Raw genomic sequence first — 9,008 nt, forward strand, 5'->3', positions numbered from 1 at the left:
AATTTAGGGTCTCGGTCTTTGAAGCATTATGATTGTCCACAACATAATTCATGACAGCATCCAGCGTTTACACCAGGATGCCAGCCACAGTGATATATGTATCAAAGAGTTAATCCTATACCCCCAGAGCTACTCTTTTGTTCTTCTTATCAGCCCTATCTCCATTCCTGAGATGTGTCCAAGACCCTTCCTTGGGATCTATCACTGAATCAAAGTTCAGTCCTTTGAAATTTAAAGGGGGTATCTTCCTTTCCTCCAGTGTGCCCCCACCAAGTTCACAGGAATGCAGCAATACATAATTCTGTCTGAAGGGATTCCTCTTCTCCTAATGTCTTCACCAGGCAGGCCTTGGCTTCCGAAAACAGAACCCAGGACCCGCCATACAATGTACTATTACGGCACACTCACTCAGTGAACTTTCATGGCAAACTTTCAGTTCAGCACCAGTACCTCGATGCATTGTACCCTTTCATGTACCCATGAATCCAGCACACATACTCAGGCTGAGTGCATCGTTCAGCACTGCATCCTTTCTATATTTAACCATGGTCTGCTCTTTATAAATGTGCACACTGTTAGCACACACATTCACTATGTGCACGCTGCACAACACTTAACCCTTCATGCATTGTACTTCAGACGAACACACATACACCCAGCACATGCTGTCCCTGCGCATGCACAGCACTACATCTCTCCGGCACTGTATTCCTCTCACGTATACATACACCCAGCACATGTACTGTACACATCTGTACTACCCAGTACTGCTCCTTCCTTGTACTGTAACCTTACGAGGCACACATACAACTAACACAGAGTTGCCACTACTGTGCTGTACAGTACCATATATCTGCCTGACATTGGCCAGCTGTGAGTTAAACACACCACAGCAGAACATTTAAAGAAGTGAGTGACCCTGTAGGCCTCACTCCTTTGACACAAGGCAAAAAGGTCCTGTTCAGTTGAAACTGATCACTGCAAGGTATGCTGCTACCACCATTGTGCTGTTGAACTCCTACTGAAGATGGTCGCCTTCTACCACTATGATGGTTGCACTGTAGGGGCCCCTCCTGAAACAACAAGACCTCAGTCCATGAGACAGACCTGTCGTAGCACACATCCATGATCCGTGACCACCTAGGACAACAAATCAGCATCAGGGATCCAGGTAACTGTACAGTTGGGCACTCCAGGCAGGGGTACATATCTCCTATCATACAGAGAATCTTTCCATTCCAATATATGCACAAATCATCTATTGTCCCTTAGACAAAATGGAAAGCCGCATTTTAATGTGCTGCATCTTGGCTTTGAAGTGGGAAGAGAGGGCAAGTTACAAAGAAGGGGAGATATAAATACGAGTGGAACTATGGCTATGTGATAATCTGGAGAAAAAAAATGTAATACCATTCCTTAACATCTAAAGCATAAACAAGCAAATAACATTACATTTCAGTATATTCCTTAAAGTAGAGCCAATGATAAAAAATAAAAATAATGCCAAAGTTGCAGGTCGAGGTTGCTGGAGCAGATTCCAGATTAGGTGATCCTCACCTACAATTCCACATCTGCAAATTGTGAAAAATTAACATCTCTGCATTATTGGTATACAAATGCAGAGAGTTAGCATCCATCTACAGGGTAATAGCAGACAGGCAGTCAGGAAATTAAAGTTGAAGAGAAGTTTTTCCTCCATCAATCTGATGATAAACTCAGTATCTATATCATAATGTCTAAAACCAGAGATATAAAGTGCATATCTCTTTGCTGGGGAGTGCAAGGTCACAGTCTCTGAGGTAAGGAACTTTCCCACTGGTTCTCGGCAGGGGGCTCCATGCTCATATCTCTTTGCTGGGAGTGCAAAGTCACAGTCTCTGAGGTTGGGGACTTGCCCACTGGTTCTGGAGGGGTCTCCTTAAACAGCAGTCCCTGGAGGGTGGCCTACAAGTCCGCTGCTGGAGGTGAGGCCTGCACCCTCTCAGCTGGAGGTGAGGGCTCCATGACCACTTGTGGTGGAATTGGTGGTGGTGGTACACTGCCAGCCTCTGCAGGAGGTGAGGACTGATGTGTCTCAGCTGTGGAAGGTGCCTCATGGGCAGCCTCTGCCGGAGGCGAGGGCTGCTGTGTCTCAGCAGGGGATGAGGGCCCCATGCCCGCTGGTGGTGGTGGTGTTGGTACCCTGCCAGCCTCTGCAAGAAGTGAGGGAGGGCTGATGTGTCTCATCTGTGGAAGGTGCCACCTGGGCAGACTGCTGGGGGCAAGGGCTGCTGTGTCTCAGCAGGGGATGAGGGCCTTGTGTCCACTGGTGGTGGTGGTGTTGGTACCATGCCAGCCTCTGCAGGAGGTGAGGGCTGCTGTGTCTCAGCAGGGGAAGGGGCCTCCTGGGCACCCTCTGTTGGAGGCAAGGGCTGCTGTGTCTCATCTGGAGGTGAGGGGTTCTTCCCTTTCATAGCAGGAGGTGAGGGTTCCTTCCCCTTCCTGGCTGGTAGAGTGTGATCCTTCCCCTTTCTGGCTGTTGGAGTGGGATTCTTCCCCTTCCTGGCTGGAGTGGGATTCTTCTCCTTCCTGGCTGGTGGAGTGGGATCCTTACCCTTCCTGGCTGGTGGAGTGGGATCCTTCACTGTCTTGCCTCCTTCACTAGGAGGTGCCTCCACTGTCCCCGTGGACTGTTTGGCTGAGGTGCTGGGCAGGGTCGTTGGGACCCTGCCCTTACAAGCAGGATGGGGGGGAGGGAAAGGGAGGGAAAAGGTCAAGTTGGGCAAGGAAAAGCTTCTTAGGGACGGTGGGGCGGGATGAGGGAGGAGGGATGGGAGTGGAGGTTGAGGGAGTGGGTGTTGGAGGAGTACATCTGCTGGACTGGGGTGCAGGAGCATGGGTAGTGTGCTGAAATGAGGTGCATGGCTTTTGGGTGTCTGAGTGCCTGCGTCTGTATCCATTAGGAGGGGGGGACAGACAGGGTGGGAGAGGACACAGGGGACACGTGCATGGATGTTGTGGACGTGTCTGCCAGTGAGGTGTGTGTGGTGCTTGGTGCGGTGATGCCAGTGGTGACTTGAAGCAGTGCATGCAGGTGTGAGTGTGGATGTGACTGTGAGAGAGGCGGACGTGGAGGAGGGGGAGACAGTGGAGGATGTGGATGCGGTTGTGTGTACAACTGTCTGGTGTTTGTGTGAGTGCTTGTGGACTGAATTGTGGTGCCTGTGTTTGACTGTGTCACTCTTGTGTGTTGTCTTGTGTGCATCCTCATCTGTATGTGTACATGGGATGGGTTGAGGTTGAGGAGACTGGGACTGGGAAGTGGTAGTTGGAAGCGGGATGGTAGGAACAGGGATAATGGCTGCCATCGGAGAGGAGATCAGAGCTTGAATCGATCTCTTTTGGGCCACCAATCCACCGTGGATTCCCTCCAGGAATGCATTGCAGTGCTGCATCTGGGACGCCAGCCCTTGGATGGCATTCACAATGGTTGACTGCCCTACAGAGATGGATCTCAGGAGGTCAATAGCCTCCTCTCTCAGGGCAGCAGGGCTCATTTGGGCAGGACCTGAGGTGCCTGGGGCGAAAGAGATGCCTCCTGGGTGAGGGGGCACAGGCAACTCACTGAGGGGCTATCTGGAGGGCAGTGCTGGTACGGGGTGATGGCTCTACCTGTAGCTGGGGTGGTCACAGAGGTGTCCGCCACCACCAGGGCTCTTCCATCGGAGGAGGTATCTGAGTCAGTATTGTCACCTGGTGTCTCCGCCGTGGTGCTCCCCTCCCCCTCAATCCCCCTGGTACCCTCAGCTTCGGTGGACCCTGCCTCCTAGGTCCTGTGGGATGCAGCTCCCTCTGTCGCCAGTGCCCCTGCTCCTCTGCCAGATGATGCTAATGCACACATGGACAAGGTGACACAAGAAAAAAGGGGTGGAGAGAGAGAAAGGGCACATTGGGTCAATTACAGCACAAAAACCACAGTTGGCACACACAGCATCGTCACACACAGGGCTCAGGATTGAGCACTATACATTGCACTGGCAATGATTTGGCTAGATGCCACAGCAAGATGAGGGCCAAACACCACCAACTGCACACCTCCTGGAACCCACAAAGCCCTGACTGACTTGGAAAGCAAATGAGCTAGGTTACCTGCATTTGCCATACACCCATTACCCTTGAGCTGGATCACGCTGCAATGTCTGACTGGCATTAAGGGTCACCCAGTAACTCACACACACCACCAGGATCCCATGCCACCTACCACTCACTGTAGTAACGCCAACTGTACTCACCCCTTTGTGGCTGCTGTGATGCCCTCAAGCGCCCATCCAGATCTGTGTAGGCCACCTCCAGTATGCAGGCCATCAGGGGGGTAAGGTTCCGATGTGTACCCCCTTCCTCGCTGGGAGGCCATCCCAAGCTGGGCCTCCTCGGTCTTACATGTCCAGCGACTCAGGTCCTCCCACCGTTTCCTGCAGTGGGTGCTCCACCTGCTGTAGACCCCCAGTGTCCGCACGTCCTTGGCGATGGTACGCCACAATCCCTTCTTTTAATGGGCACTGACCTGCAGAGGGAATGCAGACAGGAGGACACCATTACACATACAATCCAGCCTGTCACACATATGACCCACGAATCCCGTTTCCATCACCATTGGCACACACATCGTCCTGTGCCCACCATGCACACTACCACCAGACATTCACCTCGATTACATGATGCTTGCACACACATCTTCATGCGTCCTTCCCACATGCATTGTGACCAGGGTGTACTCACCTGTTGGTCTGGAGGCCCATACAGAAGTCAATACTGGGGTAGGACCCCATCCACCAGTCGCTCTAACTCCTCCGAAGTGAAGGCAGGGGCCCTTTCCCCGGTCACACAGGACATGGTAGTTTCCAGACACAGGTCACAGCAGCACATGCAGTGTACGTGTTGTCCTGTAGAAAGTCAGGAAACAAGTGAGGATTTTGTTAGAAAATGGCGGTCATGTCCGCCGGCGCTGATCCCCATTGGCCAGTGTACTCCATTGAGCCCCATATTAGCCAACGAGGAATTCAACGGTGGTGCAAGACTGCCTTCTGCCATGACGCCCAATGTCGGCAGAGTACCAAGATACAGGACAGGCAGTCACCATTTCAAGGTGGTGGACAACGATCAGATAAACCATAACTGCGTCATTGCCTAAAATTGCACATACATTGCCATTCCCATTGTCCCATCACATTGATGCTGTCTGTGCACTGAGGTTGTGGTTCCATTGATCAAATTGTGACAGCCTACTCACCCTTGTGTCCCTTAGATACCTACTGTTGTGGATGAATAGGAGGAGGAGACACGCCCCTGTGTAAAGACCCCTTGTGGACTTGGCTACACTGGAAGACAGGCACATTATACTCACCTATAGACTGGATAGGGCGACAATCACCAATCTGTGTGCCCCATTGGAGCCTGACCTGATATCAGCCATCCATCATCCCACTGGGATCCCCCCTCTTGTGCAAGTGCTATCAGTGATCCATTACCTGGCAACTGGTTCTTTCCAAGTGACAGTGGGCTTGGCAGCAGGAATGTCACACCCAATGTTTTCAATCATGTTGGCAAGGGTTTTGTCTGCCCTAGTGAAACACATGTGTAGCTGCATTGTTTTCCCCCAGGTGGAAGATTTGGCCACTGTGTAGGCAGGATTCTTGGCAATGGGGCATATCCCCAATATTATTGGGGGATTGACAGTACACATTTTGCATTTGTCCTCCCCCCCGCCGATAAAAGGAGCTGGTGTTCAGGAATCGGAAGTGTTTCCACTCACTGAATGTGCAAATGGTGTGCCTGGCGGACCAGTATATCACCCACATCACTGCCAAGTATCCTGGGTCGGTGCATGACACCTTTGTCCTGAGGAATAGCAGCATCCCAAATGTAATGGCCCAATTACAGAGGCACAGGGTGTGGCTAATAGGCCAGAGTCCCCACCCACTGTATGTAAATGTATGCCTTCAGGTGTTATCCCCATAGCATTGTGTTAGGCTAATGTTTGTCACTCAATACTTGTAGGTGATTCTAGCTACACAAACCTATTGTGGCACCTGACCCCTGTGAGGAATGCCAGGACAGGGGCTGAGACCCGTTATAATGAGGCACATGGGAGAACCAGAAGAAAAATCTAAAGGATCTTCGGCATCCTGAAGGCCAGGTTCAGGTGCCTCCATCTGACAGGTGTATCCCTGTGCTACTCACCCGGGAAGGTCTGTCAGATAGTAGTGGCATGCTGCTTGTTGCACAACCTGGCCCTCAGACGACATGTGCCTTTTCTGCAGGAGGAGGAGACTGTAGATGCCCCTGTGGCAGAAGTGGACCCTTAGGACAGTGAGGATGAGGAGGCAGAGGATGAGGATGTGGACAACAGAACATCAATTATATGTCAATACTTCCAATGAAACAGGTGAGACAGTGGAACTGATCATTGTTCTGACTATTGATTGCATCTGTGTGACTGTAGCATGATGGCATTAGCTTCCTTTGCATCTCAACTTAATGTCACCTGTGGCTTGTCATTTTACAGATGTTGGTGATATGACAAGTGTCCTGATGTGGTTATTACAGACAGTTATAAGTCATTTATTGTATGCTATCACAGTGTTCATATCACATGCACCGGATGTGACTGTTCCCCTGAATACATATTCTCAACACATAAAATACTATCAGTAAAGTTGTTTTTAAGGGTGTTTATTATAGTGATATAAAAGGGTAAAGTGCAATGTAATGGGGTGATGGTAGAGGGAAGTCCAGGGTACTGTTCCAGTATGTTTATAGCACAGGTGCAGTGTCCAAGGAACCATAGGAAGGAGAGCAAAGGCAGTCAAAGCGGACAAGGTCCAGGGTGGGACACAAAGGGGACAATCTGGAGAGTCTCATTTCCTGGCAGTGGTCTTGGCCAGTGTCTCTGGCTTCTGTCTGGGTCGCAGGGAACATTTACGGGGCGGTTCACCTTCTGCAGGGGGAGGGGTGCAAGTGACCTGTGGGTCCTTTGGCGGGGCCTCCTGCCTACTAGCTGCAGCGGAAGTGGTGGTCTGGTCATTAGACTGGCTAGTGGTAGGGGCCCGCTGGTGTGCTGTCCATTTCCTCATGTTGTTGGCTCTGTCTGCCAGCACCCCTGCTATGGAGATCATGGTGGTGTTGAGAGCTTCCAAGTCTTCCCTGATCTCCTAATGGTGTTCCTCCTGCAGCGGCTTGCTCTCCTGCATGTTGTCAAGGATCTGGCCCATTATGTCCTGGGATTGTTGGTAGGCCCCAAGGATCATGGTGAGTGCCTCCTGAAGAGTCGGTTCCCTGGGCCCGTCCTCCCCCTAGTGCACAGTGGTTCTCCCAGTGTCCCTGTTCCCTTGTGCCTCTGTCCCCTGAACGGTGTGACCACTGGCACGGACCCCAGGTCCCTGATTGTCTTGGGTGTGATGTGCGGACTGGGGTTCCTGTACAGGTAGGCACAATGCTGATTGACGTGGCCTGGGGACAGAGATGTGGGAACACTGGATGGGTGCTGTGGTGTTGGATACTGATGGGGGAGGCTCTGTGGTAGACTGTGAGCGGGCTAGGGTGACCGACTGTCCAGTGGTCCCTGATGGGCCAGATCATGAAATCTAGAGTTACTGTCATCACTAGGGGCATCTTCTGTTGGGGGACTGGTTTGTCGTGGCACTTCCTCTCCGCTGACATTGGCTGGGGCACTTGTGGGAATGTAAGTGATGTATTATGCTTCATAACTGTGATATACTGTACATCCCTAGCTTACCCTCTATCATTGCTGTTGCCCTGCCACCTTGGTTTGAGTATGTTGATATATTGTGAGATTGTTATTTCCCCTATGCTGTGCATGCTTTAGTGATGGGTGTCCATGCAAGGCTGGGAAGGCTGTCCATGCATTGGTGTAGCATGCAGGCCTGGGCCTTGGGGTTAGTCATATGTGTAGGTGCAATGTGTGGGATGGAGTGGAGTCATGGGAGTGAGGGTGTGAGATGGCATGCAGGTATGAGGGTTGATAAGTAGTAAATGTTGACTCACCAGTGTCCAACCGTCCGTCAACTCCAGTGAGTCCCTCATGATGCAATATTGCCAAGACTTGCTCCTCCCATGCTGTAAGCTGTGGGGGAGGAGGTGGGGTGCACAGTCAGTCCTCTGTATAGCAAGCTGGTACCTTGCTGCTATGGAACATACCTTCCCCAGTAAGTCGTTCCACCTTTTCCTGATGTCATCCCTTGTTCTTAGATGCTGTCCCATGGCATTCATCCTGCCCATGATTCTCCGCCATTGCTCCATCTTCCTGGCAATGGATATTTGCTGTACCTGTGCTTCAAACAGCTGTGGCTCTACCCTGACTATTTCCTCCACCATGACCCTCAACTCCACATCTGTGAAACGGGGTGCCTTTGTGGGGACATGGGTGTTGTGTGGTATGTGTAAGTGTGTGAGTGTTGGGTACTGTGATTCGGTTTGCGTAGTGGGGTGCATGAGGGATGTATGGGTGTATGTTGTGTGTGTGTCTAGTTGTCGCAGTGGTCTTCGTGTCAGTCTGGTGGCAATCATTTGTATTCGTAAAGGGTTGTGTGTGATGTTTTATAGTGCTGTGGGTGGGTGGGTGTGATGTGTGTATGAGTGTCAGGTGTGTGTCCATTCTGAGCGCACCGGTGTGTACTGCCAATGGTTTACCGCCATTGAATGTCCACATTGGTGATTCGTGGGTCATGATGTAGTGAGCGTTGTTTTGTTGGTGTATTGGTATGGGTGTTTGCACTGACAGTTTACCACTGACATTTGGGCTGGCGGCTTTGTGTATGTGGCAGTATTCTGACAGATTGGTGTGTGTGTGTGTCATAATATGGTGAACGAATATTCTCCACCGTGGCTGTATGTTGGCAGCTGTCACCGTGTCGGTAAGCGGAATTTACCACCAGTGTCATAATGAGGGCCATAGTGTTTGTAAGTGGGATTTTTACCTAGTCATATCATTCCCATATGTGTGTTTATGT

The sequence above is a fragment of the Pleurodeles waltl genome, chromosome 2_2 (genome assembly GCF_031143425.1).
Source record: "Pleurodeles waltl isolate 20211129_DDA chromosome 2_2, aPleWal1.hap1.20221129, whole genome shotgun sequence".
NCBI classification, from domain to species: Eukaryota; Metazoa; Chordata; class Amphibia; order Caudata; family Salamandridae; genus Pleurodeles; species Pleurodeles waltl.